The sequence below is a fragment of the Lucilia cuprina genome, chromosome 5 (genome assembly GCF_022045245.1).
Source record: "Lucilia cuprina isolate Lc7/37 chromosome 5, ASM2204524v1, whole genome shotgun sequence".
NCBI lineage: Eukaryota > Metazoa > Arthropoda > Insecta > Diptera > Calliphoridae > Lucilia > Lucilia cuprina.
In genome coordinates, this window is record NC_060953.1 from 24,729,376 (window position 1) to 24,745,125 (window position 15,750).

At 35.1% G+C, this 15,750-nt stretch overlaps 1 protein-coding gene and 1 pseudogene across 1 annotated transcript in view; both read right to left on the minus strand.

Moving 5' to 3' along the window:
• The window catches only part of LOC111680253 (kinesin light chain), a 168,396-nt gene that overhangs the window by 150,315 nt on the left and 2,331 nt on the right, over nucleotides 1–15,750 (minus strand). The window lies entirely within an intron of this gene.
• On the minus strand, nucleotides 8,181–12,907 carry LOC124420199 (annotated as a pseudogene).

Genomic DNA, 15,750 nt, shown 5'->3' on the forward strand with positions numbered 1-15,750 from the left:
TAATTTACACTATTCAATCTAACACCGTGAATAATAAATCCTCTCTCTCCTTTTGGTGCATCCATGAACTTAAACTCACTTTTTGGGTCGATTCAACCTCGTCCGTCCTTTCTTTAATATTTCTATTGGAACTTTTTATGTAAAAAACTCGCGAAAATTTGGTGGGAATAGTCTACGTACTTAGTAGATTATGTCCTCCAAATTAAATTTCAAAATTTAAAGTATAATTGCAACTTCTATACCTATTTGAAATTTTGCATAAACAATTATTGTGCTAATTTGCCGAAATTCTAAGATAAATGATTTAATAATGCTGCTGATTGATGCATGAAAAGTATCATAATATCTTTAAAGTATTAATCAACTGGTATTTTTAAGTAACACAGCAAAGAAAAATGAAATTGTATTGTATACAAAAGTTGTAATAACATCTAAACTCATACGACGAACAATAATCGCGATATATGTAAAGATTTGATACTCATGAGTCATGACCTTTGACTTCTACTATCTCACCATGACTTTTAGTTCTTTATTTACATTTCTAGATGATGTTGTATACTAGTTTTTATTTTACCATCTTAAATTCTATAATTTGTCAATTTGTCGGATAATTTGGATAGATTACGTTTACAAATATTGCTGAAGTTATGAATGTAATGCTAACATACGCTACATGGTATTATAATTTAAACCCAAATTTCGAACGAAATCTCCAAATCTGTTCATAAAATATATATATATATATTATATATATATATATATATATATATATATTATATATATATATATATATATATATATATATATATATATAATATATATATATATATATATATATATATATATATATTATATATATATATATATATATTAATATATATATATATATATATATTATATATATATATATATATATATATATATATATATGTATATATTATATAATATATATATATATTATATTATATATATATATACATATATTTATATAATATAATTATATATTATATATATATATATATATATATATATATATATATTATAATATATATATATATATATATATATATATATATATATATATATATTATATATATATATATATATATATATGCTAAGCTAAATGCCACTTGTCGGAAACTTTTGAATAGGAAAATTATTAGCAAATACAAGACTCTCAATAACGATAGAGTTAAAGCCGGTTGTTCTGAGTTTCTGGTTTATTTAGCTTTAATTTTCTTTAATATTATTAATCTATCTTTTATTTTTTACATATAATTTTATAATGTGAAGCTGTAGATTGTGATTAAAGAATTTCTGTTAACGCAATGTATTTGTTTATTATTACTAACATTACTTTAATTTGTATTTTTAGGTTCCCCACTATAATTTCATTGTTGTTTTTCTTTAATGTCAGTTAACTATAATATTGGTCCATCTTTCAGTAGGTTAGATTAGGTAGGCAGGTCGTCCTCGCGATGTCATCACTGGGGACACACTTGGGTCCTGTATTTTGATCCCTTTGTGATACCTGAAACGAGAGAGAACGGTCGGCGTATTAGTACACTTCAACCTAATCACTCTGGTTTCCACCGAACCAGTTTGTCGCACGAATATAGGAATCTATCTTCCGGATATTAACCTCCGATAGATCCGCTAAGTCATGCAGAAAGTAGCTACCTAGCAGACCCATTCTGTGATCAGCTAGGGCAGGACAATGACAGAGGAAGTGAGTTATACTCTCTTCTTCCTCTTCATCCTGGCAGCTCCTACAGAAGTCGTTACTGGGTAAGTTCAGTCTTCTTGCATGGAGTCCGAAAGGCCAGTGGCCAGTTACCACTGCCGTTAAGTTCCGTAGATTAACTCTCGGAATGTATAAAAGGGCTTGGGATCTTTGTGGGTCGTAAGATGGCCACATAATCCTTGCCTGTCTGCAGGTGGCTTCAGTCGACCATCTGCATTGCGCAAGCTCATATAGTTTTTCACGTATCGAGCGTTTGCAGGTTGAAAGCGGTATACCGACAAAAGGGTCGGTATGCTCTCTTGCAAGCGAGGAGCCTAGCTTATATTTGCACCGTATATTCGATAAAACCTGAGCCAGTTTGCAGCCCGTTTAATGGCTGATAGTTCAGCCTGAAGGACGTTACATTGGTCAGGAAGCTTGAATGATACTTCCGTTCCCGAATGTGCTATGTAAAAGCCACCGCCTACACCATGGTTTGATTTTGAGCAATCAGTGAAAACCTTATACGATCCGTCATGGAGGATTGTTTCCATCACATTTGGATCGTGTCGGATATTCACCGAAAAGCTTCTATCAAAAGACGGTTTGGCGATGCAATAGTCGATATTGTCAGGAATCTCTCCTAGACAATCGAGAATGGTGGAGTGACCTGACTGAATCATATGCCACGTACCAATTGTATTGAGTCTAATAGCCGCGTTGAGGGCAACCTCTTGGGCCATTAGATCAATAGGTAACCATCCCATCATGACAAAGAGAGCCTTTGATGGGGTGGTGCGGAGGGCCCCCGTTATCAATAGAGCTGATGTACGAAGGATTCCCTCAATACGTTTGCGGTGTGAGTCCTTTTGTACAGACTTCCACCATACAAGTGCACCGTACAATAGTATGGGCTTGACTACCATGTCAAAGAGCCATTTGGTGTTCTTGGGGTTTATGCCCCATGATTTGCCAATTGCTCTCTTACACGAGTATAAGGCCGCAGCCGCTTTTGATACTCTAGATTGAGTGTTCAAACTCCATGATAGTTTTGAATCTAGGATTACTCCCAGATATTTTGCACTATCCGATAACTTCAATTCTATCCCATTCAGTCGTGGGAGAGTGAAGGTGGGTATCTTGTACTTCTTAGTGAAGAGAACAAGTTCCGTTTTCGATGGATTTACACCAAGGCCACTGACGTTGCTCCACGTACTGAGTGTCTTGAGTGCAATCTCCATCCTTTGCGATAAAGTATCCAGATATTTGCCAGATACTACTACTCCAACATCGTCTGCATATGCTATTACCTTAAATCCCATAGATCTAAGATCCATAAGAAGTGGGTTCAACGCTAGGTTCCACAGAAGTGGAGATAGAACTCCACCTTGTGGGGTACCGCGATTTGCCACTTTTGTGACATTTGCTGCTCCCATTTCAGAGATAATAATTCGTTGAGTCAGTAATCTCTTGATGAAAGCTGTTATTGGTTGGTTTATACCCAGGCCAGTCAGGGCCGTTGTTATCGACCCAGGGTGAACATTGTTGAAAGCCCCCTCAATGTCCAAGAAGGCAACAAGTGTATATTCCCCTTGCGCTATTGTCTTTTCAATGTGACAAACTAGCGAGTGTAGTGCAGTCTCAACAGATTTTCCCTTCATGTAGGCATGTTGAGATGCTAATAGGTGGTCAGGTTTGATATGCATTCTGAGATGCAGATCAATTATCCTTTCCAAAGTTTTGAGAAGAAAGGAGGATAGACTAATTGGTTAAAATCCTTTGGCTTCGTGTGAGAGGTCTTTCCTCCTTTCGGTATGAAGACCACTGTGCACTTGGTCCAGGGTTCGGGTATATAAGACCATTTTAAACAGGCATCATATATCCGCGTTAGCCAAGGCATAAGATGGACAGCATTGTATTGCAAATCCGCAGGTATTATACCGTCAGGACCCGGTGATTTGTAGGGGTCGAAGCTGTTTATCGCCCAGTTGATCTTATCTTCATTTATGGATATTCCTGTATCAGCTGGGAGATCTGTAAACTGCATGTCAGTACCGTTTTCCGGAGATTGACAGCCTGGAAAGTGAGTGGCCATTAAAACTTCTAAGGTTTCTTGGCTGCTAGTCGTCCAACTGCCACAGGGTTTCTGAATGAAACTTGGGACAGGAGGAGTAGATGATAAGATTTTGCGCAGACGACTGATCTCAGAAGAACCTTCCACGCCGCTACAGAAGGTTTTCCAAGATTTGCGCTTTGCATTTCTTACCAGGTTTTTGAAGCGATTAACCGAGGTCTTGTAAGAAATCCAGTTTCCTGTTTTCTTTGCCTCGTTAAACAGTCCGCGCGTCTCTTTTCGAGATTTCGCAATGTCCGCAGACCACCATGGGGGTCTGCATCTGCCTTTGTGCATATTCTGTTTGCACGACAGTGAAGTCGCGTGTTTGAAAGCTTGATTTATGGTTTCAACCGCGTTTTCTATGTCCGATCGGTTTTCGATGATCGGTACATCCTGGAGTGAACGTGAGATTAGCCCCATTTGCATTTCCCAATCTGTTCGTCTCCTGTTTATAAAGGGCTTTGGGGCCACTTTGTCAACTACGATTTCAAAATCGATGTACTGATGGTCAGAGAAAGAGCAGTCACTTGAGACTCTCCATCCCCTTATCCTATCATGATGCATAGAACTAACCAGCGTAATGTCAAGAACTTCCCTTCTGTTTGAAACAATAAAGGTCGGTTCGGATCCTGAATTTAAAATATCAAGATTATTGCTTAGAATGAAGTTAAAGATTGACTCACCTCTAGCGTTTATGTCCGAGCTTCCCCAGACAGTGTGATGGGCATTGGCATCAGCCCCCATGATGATCGGCATGCTTTTTGAGTTTGCCATCTCTATGGATCTGCAGACCAGGTTGTTCGGTGGCTGGTCGCTGTGGTCGTAAGCCATGTACGCCGAGATAACCAATATAGCACCTACACTGGTCTCCCATATGGCTGCTACGGTGTCTTCATCACTGAAATCAGAAAGAATGAAGATGTTGAGACTGCTTTTGGCCACTATACAGGATCGAATCTTACCAGATCCTTTTGCGTACAATAGCTTAAAGCTTTTCATGCCTAGTCCACTCACCCTTTCTTGGTGAATCCAGGGTTCCTGGACTAGGGCGAGCTCCTCCCCACTTACACCCATTCGGAGGAGCAGTGCAGCCGAGGCTGCTTTGGAGTGGTGGAGATTAATTTGGGTTACTCTCACCATCTCCCTTTTTGTCTATACGCAACACTGTGACGTTGGCGTCCTCCTTGTCAGAGGCAAGAAGATCGTCCTCGTCAACTGACTCTTCCCCCTCCTTAACCAACTTAGAAGTTGATTGACTCAGCGAAAGGTCAGTCTCGTCGCAAGACATATCCGCAGCGGATTGGTTCGGATCGGGATCATCCTGTTCCAATAGTCCCTTGTCGTCGCCTCGGTAGACACGAAGGAAGATCGACTCGAAGCCGTAGTAGACCTTCCCTTGTTTCTCGCGAAGCGGCGCCAAAGACTCCTGGTTCAGGATCACAACAATCCTTCTGGAGCTTCCTACAGGTTGAGAAACCCTGACGACCTTCCAATCTTGCAATTTTTCTTACTAACACAACACATTTTTTATTTTTTTTTGCACATTTTTACACCGTTAAAGAGACCGAAATTGTCTTATTATTTTGTAAACGAGAAATATATTTTTTTAATTTTTTGACAATTAATTTTTGAGGAATTTTAATAAAACTAGAAAAAAACGAAGTTGTAAATATTGGTATTGAAAATGGGTCATAAATATAAAATAATCATAATGTTTTGCAAACATGAGAATAAACAAATTTAAAAATCTATTTATTAAATGTTTACAGATCAAATGTGCAATAAAAGGATTAAAAAATCTTTGAAAGAATAAATTTAAACGTTTTATATTTTTCCTAAAATTTTTATGTACGTTTTTATGCAACTATGTAGGAAAAAAAAACTACTTTTGCATTTAAAGGAATTGTTTTAGTTTGTTATTTAAATTGCATGTATAATTGTGTCCTTAGGTTTAGTATAAGAAGGTTTATGTGCCATAAAAAGGACAACATCCAATTCCCTTCAAAGAGACTGAGGATCCAAAGACAGAGAAACAAGAACACTAAAAGAAAACAAGAATGATATAAAATATATAAAAAGGAATGATGAATTGAAACTTGTGCATTCTCATTGCGTTTTAACACAGAAGATTTACCGAGTCAATTCCCTAATTGAAGAAACGTGAGATAATCTCCAATCGAATGATAAATGCAGTTGACTGCATGTTTGTTATAGAACCTATTCCCCAGCCATTTCAACATAATCTGTGTCTTAGGATAGTGGCAAATTATATGCTCGATGCCTCTAATTACTACCCGTTAGCAAGCCTATCAGAATCATTGGATTGCGTTTACCCAGTCCTATATGTATCTAGGTAGCCTTGACAACAAGTTCTATCTCTAAGGCCTTTTATATTTTTTAAATTTTTTCACTTGAAGAAAATCGTGTATTCTTGGACCGGATGGAGCACTAATTGCAATTGCTTGATACGACAGCAACAGACATTATAATTGATATAGGACTTAACAGGAAGTTTATAGTTTTGATTGAATTTTTTGTACATTTATTTAAACTTTTATTGAATTTTTTATTTCATTTGTACATTTTGATTTTTAGTCTAGTTTAAATTGAATTTTATTTTTGATTTTGATTAAAAAATAAACAAACAAAAAATGGAATTTTCAAAGTAAATGTGGTAGCTCAATTTATTAAAATACCAGCAAACGTCAGATGGTTAATATGGCGACAAAAAGAGAGAATTGATATTAATATTTTTACCATGGTAGCAGTTGATTACTTCAAATAGTAAGGAGTGAGATCGAAAAATTCTTAACATACATATATGTTTATAAAAAAGAAACCACTAAACTTACAGCTTCATTTTTTTTTATTTGATTCCAATTATTATTACAATTTACAAAAAAAAAAAATATTTTTATAGTTTTAATCACTAGTGATGAAATTTTGAACCCTTTTCGGAAACCCTTCCATTAACGTTTTGATAGTGCTTTCTGTCACTTTGCTCGAACATGTAGTCCATCTCCGTTTAAAATCTACCACACTTTTGGACACCTTTTTTGTACTCTTCAATTCTCTTTTAACAAGAGCCCAATATCTCTCCACTGGCCTTAGCTCCGGGCAGTTTGGAGGATTTGCCTCTCTTGGTACAAATACCACATTATTGTTCTTGTACCACTCAAGGGCTTGTTTACCATAGTGACAGGATACCAAGTCAGGCCAAAAATAAGTGGACACATTATGAAGTCTTATGAATGGAAGCAGCATTTTTTGTAAGCATTCCTTGATGTAAATGTCGGTATTTATAGAGCCAGTTGTAACAAATGATTGGCTTCTTTTGCCGCAACTGCATATTGCTTGCCATAACAAGAACTTTCTGGGAAATTTTGTGTGCTTTTGGGTCCTAAACTTTTCTTCAACATTCCCTCGAGCATCAGCAATATAAAACTTTTGACCTGGAAGTTGCGAAAAATCTGCCAGAACATACGTTTCGTCATCCTCCATTATGCAGCAAGAATTTTTTTTTTATAAAAAACTTGACTTCAATTTCCGTGCTCTGTTTTTGGCCTCTAAATTTTTAGCAGCGTTCCTGTCAGGAACTTTTTGAGCCTTGTATGTTTTTAAACCTGCATTAGCTTTTAACTTTACGTACCAAATAGTCCGAGCACAGAGCTACCGAGCTGCTTTCCTACCGGATGTGTTGGGAGCTATTTTGAAAATGCGTTCTATTTTTTGGCTTTAGAAACATCATGTGGACCATTCCTTCTACCTGAACCAGGTTTTCTATCAACTGACAAGTTCTCCCGGTACTGTTTAATAACATTGGAAACAGTTTGACGGCAGACCTTTGTATGCTTGGCCAACTTTTTGTAAGACCAAGTTGGGTTTAGTTGAAAATATTTAATAATTTCAGTACGCACTTTTTTCTGGTCACTCATTTTAATCAGATTAACAAAAAATTAATATAATTGACATTACACATAATAACTGACATGTTTTTCAAAGGTAACTTGATCAAAAAAAAAAAATCAAATAATACTTTGGTTGAAAAATGTAATGAAAAACGTGTGTTAAGAATTTTTCGATCTCACTTCTTAGAACTGAACTAGAACTGAACTAGAACTGAACTAGAACTGATCTAGAACTGAACTAGAACTGAACTAGAACTGAACTAAAATTAAACTAGAACTGAACTAAAATTAAACTAGAACTGTACTAGAACTGAACTAGAACTATACCAGAAGTTAACTAGAACTGAAAAAGAACTTAACTCGAACCGAATTTGAAATCAACTAAAATTCAACTAGAACTAAACTTTAACAAAAACTATTTTATCGATAATCACTTACCTGGTGGTTTCGATTTAACCACAAATTCCTCCTTTGTCATTGGCGCTTCTGTTATACCCTCGACATTATCAGAACATTCATCGCAATATATTGAAGACATAAAACGTTTATAGTTCACCTCATCCACAACTACTTGGTATGAATTTAAAGATAACGCTTCCATTTCTGCAATAAACATAACCTCATATTGACGTTTAGAAATATATACGTGCTGCAGTGCTAGAACCCATCATACCCATGCCCATTTCATAAGGATCGGTAATATTCCAAACCGGATTTATTTGTACATTTCTCAGTTCCACTCCCAAATCATTAACAATTTTTATATACGGCGTAGTTGTGCGTATAGTTATGGCTTCTATACGTTTATGGGTTAAAGGATTAAAGACAACAAATGAAGCTGATTTACCATCAGCCGAAGAAGAGGTGAATTCAATTGAGAAATCATTATTTTGACCATTAGATGCTGTTAATGGAATGGGTGTTTTACGTGGTAATTTACTGAAATTATCTCTTTCCAATTCGCTCAAAAGGAAATTATGTCGTTGGGTACCGTTTTGTATGAGTAATTCAATAGTGGATTCTTGCATTCTCACCGCATCCTGTAAACTTTCAAATAAACGCATGCCATAATCACGCATAACAGCTGCCTTAGAGGTTCCTGTTATGGCATCATGATGCTGGAATAGACCCAAATTACGTCTGGCATGTATCATTTTCTCATAGTTCTTTTCAAAGATTTTAATGGCATTTTCATTATGTTGCTGACGGGCGGTGTTGTAGGCTAACGTAAAGAGTATTTCTGCTATTCTTAAATTTTGTTCTAAATCTGCGCTGAGAATTTTGTACGAAGGTCTAGTAGTGAAATAACCAGACCAATAGGCTGGTCTGCCTTCAGAAAATATATCAGAATAAACAAAAAAGTCTCCTTTGAAAGTGGGAAATTCTTTGGTTCTCTTTTTAATTTCAGCAAAATAGTCCTTGGGTGTACCAAACGCTATATCCACATTGTACAAACGCTTATTGGCCATTATATGATCGATTAACTTTTTATAATTCGTATATTGTTGATCCACTTCCCTTTCTTTGTTATAACGAAAGTCATCACCCACTGGTATAAGGGCAACATTGTGGGGAAACAAGGAGGCTGTACGGGAGTATTGTTCCAATAACAATTGAGCTTTTTCTTCTATATTTTCATCGGTTATAAATTGAGCCTTAATAGAATATTCAGTATATTCTCCGGGAATTTTACGAAAATCAAAATTTAAACATATAAAAGGATGTGGTCCACAGGAACCCTTAATAGAATATATATCGAAGGGCATATTATGAGTTAATAATCTACCCCGTTTGTTATTTTCTTCATCTTGTAATTTCCAATATGGTGTCCATATAAAATCACCCTTCTGTTGTCTAGCAAACCATTGTTTCCATGCGTAATGTATACGTTGTATTATAGCTCCTTCAAAATTACTACCCGATAAGAGGTACGGCACAGTGCTGCCATGACCAAACGGATCTATGGACCAGCCTACGGTGGGAGTTACATTTAAATTATTCTTTAACCACTGATGACCCTCAATTAGTTGATCTAACATGGCGTAAAGATGTACATTAGCCTCATCTGTCATAACCCAGCCTCCGGTAGTGATCTCTAATCTTCCAGAATTAATAAGTCTTTTCAGGGCTCTCTGTTTTGTGGGATGGGCTTGATCCCACCACAATTGTAGGAAACTTATTTCCGACCAGATGAATGTCATATCGGTATACTCTTGCATTTTAGTGACCATTAAATTTAAAATTTGCCTTGAATCACTTTGAAAATAATTGACAAAGGTTTTTAGCCAACCGGGATCGTTGTGGGAATGTGGCACAACAATGACCTGAAAAAAGATATTTAAAAAAATTGTAAAAAATGTATTAGTAATGATAAAATATTTAGAGACTGTTACAAAGACGAATCACTTTATTCACATGTAAACTCTAACAACTATAGACCAATCTATGCTAACAGTAAACTGAAAAAGTACTGGGGGAATAGATTAATTAAGAAGTAAACTGCAATAAAGCCGAACATGTCTTCAGAAAGTTCAATCTTCACATGGTAAAATCTTCACATGGTGTTATGGCAATGCCGGGGTATAAAGATGCTACCAGTATCTCTAGTCAGCCGGGACTCTAAACTAATGATGTCAAATGTATCCTCGGCTACGCCTTGAAATGATTTGGCGGGAGTCTAACCAGAGCACCTGATAATCTGTGGTTTAATACCTAAAATCGCGGGGAGAGAATGTTGGTTTAAGGACTGATATATCCTGATGGGTTGGCAAATTCTCTGTTCGAACAGGTCTGTTTATTTCTTACCGGTCGCGTAGTGGGATGTGCCGGTATATGCTGGGGAATTGTCAGGTTAGTATTCAATGGTTGCCTATTATACCGTAGAGTGTTTTTTTTATAATCATGGGAATGGAACTGATGCGAAAATTGGTGAAAGATCGGGAAAGTCACCATATATTGGAGATAAGTACTAATTTAGTATTCTTTTTTAAGTTTCGGGAAAGTTCCTCGGTGCTGTACCCATCTCAACAAGATATATTGATACATGCTACGCGACTAATTGCCGGGGCAATTGACTTTGGAAATTCCAAATTCCTTTGTCACATAAATCGGTTTATAAAAGAAAGATTCTGATCCATTTTATTGGGTATTTCGGACTACTAACTATGTCTCTAGGTGCTGTTACCGAAACAACAGAGCCATCTCAGTGTGATTGCGCAGGCTTAAAGAGGTTAAGGAATGTACTGAATCATTAGATGAAGGGGATAATGCTTGTACATGGACTGGCACATCGATGTGATTGCGCAGGCTTAAAGAGGTTAAGGAATGTACTGAAATCATTAGATGAAGGGGATAGTGCTTGTACATGAACCGGCACATCCATGTGATTGCGCAGGCTTAAAGAGGTTAAGGAATGTACTGAAATAATTAGATGAAGGGGATTGCATTTAAAATAATGCAATCTTTGGTGGCATCAGAAGGGGTATCATCTTCTGATATAGAAGGAAGATCGATTTCACCTGATGTTGGTGTTCTTTTCCCCTTCTATTGACTTTTGACCAGTGATTGCTTTTTCCTTGTCGGGGTGTGCATTAGGCTTGAGCCTAACGTAACTACTATTGCAAGAAATTGGATAGCTGGGGTATTTCAGAAAAGTGCTTGTACATGGACCGGCACATCCATGTACAAAAATTATCACCTGAGTTCTTCATGGAAGGATTCATGGACGATGGTGGACCATTGTGAAGTCTACCAGTGGATGAAAAATACCACCGTGAAATAAGAAATAGTTTGTTAGTTATTTAGTTGGTTAATGAGTTAGTTAGTTAGTTAGTTAGTTAGTTAGTTATTTAGTTAGTTAGTTAGTTAGTTAGGTAGGTAGTTAGTTAGTTTTTTAGTTTGTTAGTTAGTTATTTAGTTAGTAAGTTAATTAGTTAGTTAGTAATTTAGTTAGTTAGTTAGCTAGATAGTTAGTTAGTTAGTTTGTTTTACTTTATTTTGAAAATATTATATCGAACGATTATCGAATTGGAATTGTTCGTTTAAGATTGCTTCCAGGATCGAAGAGGTTAATAAACAGTTTATAAAAATAACCAGATTTACTCAACTTAATCACCCTTTTTAAACATTTAATTTACATAGTCGCTAAAAAAAATACGTAAATCTTTATGCATAATTACCTTTAATGGTGGTCGTTGCTTATCTTTTTTCTGTGCTTCAAAACGCTCTTCGAAACCTCTATCCCAATACTCCTTGGTACGTATCCATTCTGGCTGTAATTTGGTGAACAGAAAAAAAGAAAAAGAGTTAAAAACAAATGAAACATAATTCATAAATATGCAAAACATTAAAAAAATGTTATCGTTGAATGTAGGCAATTCATTTTTTTTACATTCTGCTGCTGCAGTATTTACTAGTATTTACCTGAAAATCAAATTTTGCATATTCCTCTTGGGCTGTAATATTTGTATCACTCTCATCTAGAATGTAACATTTATCGCCCCATTGAGGATTATTGACATACATGCTAGCGGCATAAGCAGTACCATCATTGCCACTTGTGCTACCACTGCCACTATCACCTGCTAACCCTCCACCAGTTGTTATACTGCTGCCAGCTTGTAAAGCTGGGTTATTGTTATATAAAGCAGATTTCGCTATCAATTTATGTTGTTGCTGCTGTTGTCTGTATGTGGCTGAAGCTGTATTATATTCATTGTCGTTGTATTTCATTTTATGCGATGCATAATTTTTATTATAATGTTGTTGTTGTTGCTGCTGTTGCTGCATTGAACCAGTGCCACCATTCGCTGATGTTTTAAAGTTGCTTGCTGTCCTGTTAATAAACTGGCCTGTAGGGGATCTTTGGGTTGTATGGAGGGTTGACCCATAGAGATATAGTAGAGACATAATAGTATAGTTATAAAAGCCGATAGTAAACCAATACAACGTGCAGAACCACGTCGAAAAATTTTAAATGTCATGCTGTTTATTTGTTGGTGGCTTCAATGGTCGCTCGTTTTGGTTTGGTTTTGGTAGATTGGTTAATAGCTTGACCGCTGTTCATTCACTTGCTGCTTGCTGTATGTGATAAGATTTGTTCACTCTCTCTCTCTGCCTTAATTTATGTTATTCGAGTTTCAAAAAAGGATTAAATTCTTTTTTGTTGTTTTTTGCTTTTGTACCGTTGGGTCTTATTTGAGAAGAATTTGTTGAATACAAAAAAACTATAGTATTCGATATCGTTTATTTTATTTATATTGACTGTTTATATGAAATTTTTGTTTTTGTTTGACCGTTTTCTCTCGTTTCAGGTATCACAAAGGGATCAAAATACTGGACCCAAGTGTGTCCCCAGTGATGACATCGCGAGGACGACCTGCCTACCTAACCTAACCTAAGAAAAATTGCAAGAAGGTAAATTATCTTCACATTTTCGCAAAAAAGTTTTGACGTATTGTGAGAGAGTCGGGCCCCAAAACTCGTCCGTGTGGAGAGGATATGTTATTGTTGTAAAACAATGTCATAGTCCAATTTCTTATTATTATTTGCCTTAAACCACACAAGCGCAGCGAGCTCTCAATTGAGCTCTCTGGTTTATTTTACAAAACAAGTACAGCTGTGTTCAAAAAAATAGGAGCGAGATAAAAAATAATTGTGCAGCTTAATTTAAAAAGGAGAGATTTAAAGAAATCAAATATTTTTTCACGATATTTATTTGTTAAGTGTTTAAAATACAAAACAAATGTAATTTTGTAAATAGGTTCATTAGTTTTTTTTGGTATTAATTTTTTTTTGAAATTCATATCCGATTATGACCGTATATTATCTTACCTAAGTTAGAATATTTTCCTTCATTCGTAGTAAATATTTAAAATATGATATAAAACTGTTATATTTAGATGACTTTGAGGTCAGTTCACAATTATTTCCTTTAAAATCATGAAAGAAAATGTCAGAATTGACGAAAATGAAACCCGTTCAAATATCTTGAAAAAATATCGCAAACTAAATATGAAAATTCTTATGGTAATCTCGTTAAAAGACTTTTTGAATACTTTAGGAAGTCAAATATTTTAAAAGCTCTCATAAAAAATAAACATTTCATTCAAAAATTACAACAGCTTCCCATAAGCGCTTATCTTTTTTTTAATTAATCCCATTAGGGCGCACCAAACTAGTGAAACTAAGCTAAATCGTAGTTATTAAACATTGTGCTCAATATTCAGTTCGTTCAGATTAATTTTTAAACGAATCTTTCAAAAAAAAAAATAATTTCAGACCATAAAGCATATAGTGAAAACCATTAAGTTTGCCAAGAAACACATTTAGAGGTGGTTTCATAAATGGAGGAATTTTTAATGCAACAAATTATATTTTTAAATCTAAATGAATTCAGAAAATATATTGGAAGCCCATTCATCGAAAAATATTATTCATCATGGGTCTTGACAAAAATGGTATGGTTTAATAAATTGTAAAATGGTATCGTACCCCAAATGCTGTAGGTACACATATTAGTCCAAGATATGCTCTCATATTCCCATTAAACAAATTTGATAAAATGGCGATGTTTTCGTATAAAAATATTTTTGATTCTAAATGTATAACTAAATGTATAACCTAATGTATAACTATTATATAAACAACCTGAGATCGTGTTCTGGAGATCCCAAAAAAACATGGGAATTTCTAAATAAAGAGCTTGGTAGAAACAATCACAATTTAAGAGCTGTTATAAATGAAAAGAATGAAATTTTACTAGATGATGATGAGAAAGCCGTTGCGGTTAATAATTTTTTCTTTGAAGATATTGAAAATAAGCAAACTAAAGTAACAGCTAATCCAGAGGATGACATTAACTTTTTTCATACACTACATCAGCAAAGGTCTAAATTTGTTTTAAAACAAATTGATCGAACAAAGGTAAAAAATGTTTTGGATAATTTAAATAAAAATAAAAGTAGTGGCTATGATAGTATAACGCCTAAAATGCTGTTAATAAGAAGAGAATGCGTGGTTGACACTTTAAAAAGTATTTTCAACAAAATAAGTTATGAAGGGTGTTACCCAAATGTTCTTAAAATACATAAAATTGTTCCCATTCCTAAAGTATTAGGGTCGCATAAAATTGACAACTTTCGACCTATTTCAGTACTAATACTGTTGATAAAATTTTTGAAAAAATTATTTGCGAACAATTGTCTTCTTATCTTGAACGAAACAATATTTTGTTCAACCGACAATTCGGTTTAAAAAAAGGCACGGGGACGGAGGAAGCAGTCATCAACGTTGTAGAGTACATATGCAGTGAGCTTGATGCCGGTTTTTGTGGAGTGGCAGGTGTATTTTATGACTACTCAAAAGCTTTTGATTTAGTAAATCATAATATTTTATTGCAAGAACTCGAAATGATTGGACTGGAAGGTAAAACATTAGGAGTTTTTCAACAGTACCTGTCAAACAGAATGCAATTTGTACAAGTTAATAATAAGAGAAGCACTTTGCTTCCAGTAAAATGTGGGGTTCCTCAAGGTTGCGTATTGGGGCCTCTTTTGTTTAAAATTTTCATTAATGATATAAAAAATATTAATTTTAATGGAAGGTTATATATGTATGCAGATGATATGTGCTTATTTTATCGATACAAACACAAACAAGTTTTGCAGACGCAAATTGAGTATGATTCGGCTATAATTTTGGAGTTTTCGAGACTAAATAAACTAGTTATAAATGCTGAAAAAACTAAGTTTGTGATATTTAAACCATATCGCTCTAGAAGTGGAGATAAAATGGTTGTGCATATTGACGGATCTCCAATAACAGAGTCAGATGTAGTAAAATATTTAGGTATACAGCTTAACCATAACCTCTTATGGGATGCCCATGTTAACATGATAACTCACTTCTGATATAAAAATGTTCATTTACATGTCACTTATCCATTCTCATCTGACTTATCTACCTATAATATATGGATATAAAGGAAGCCATATACTGAA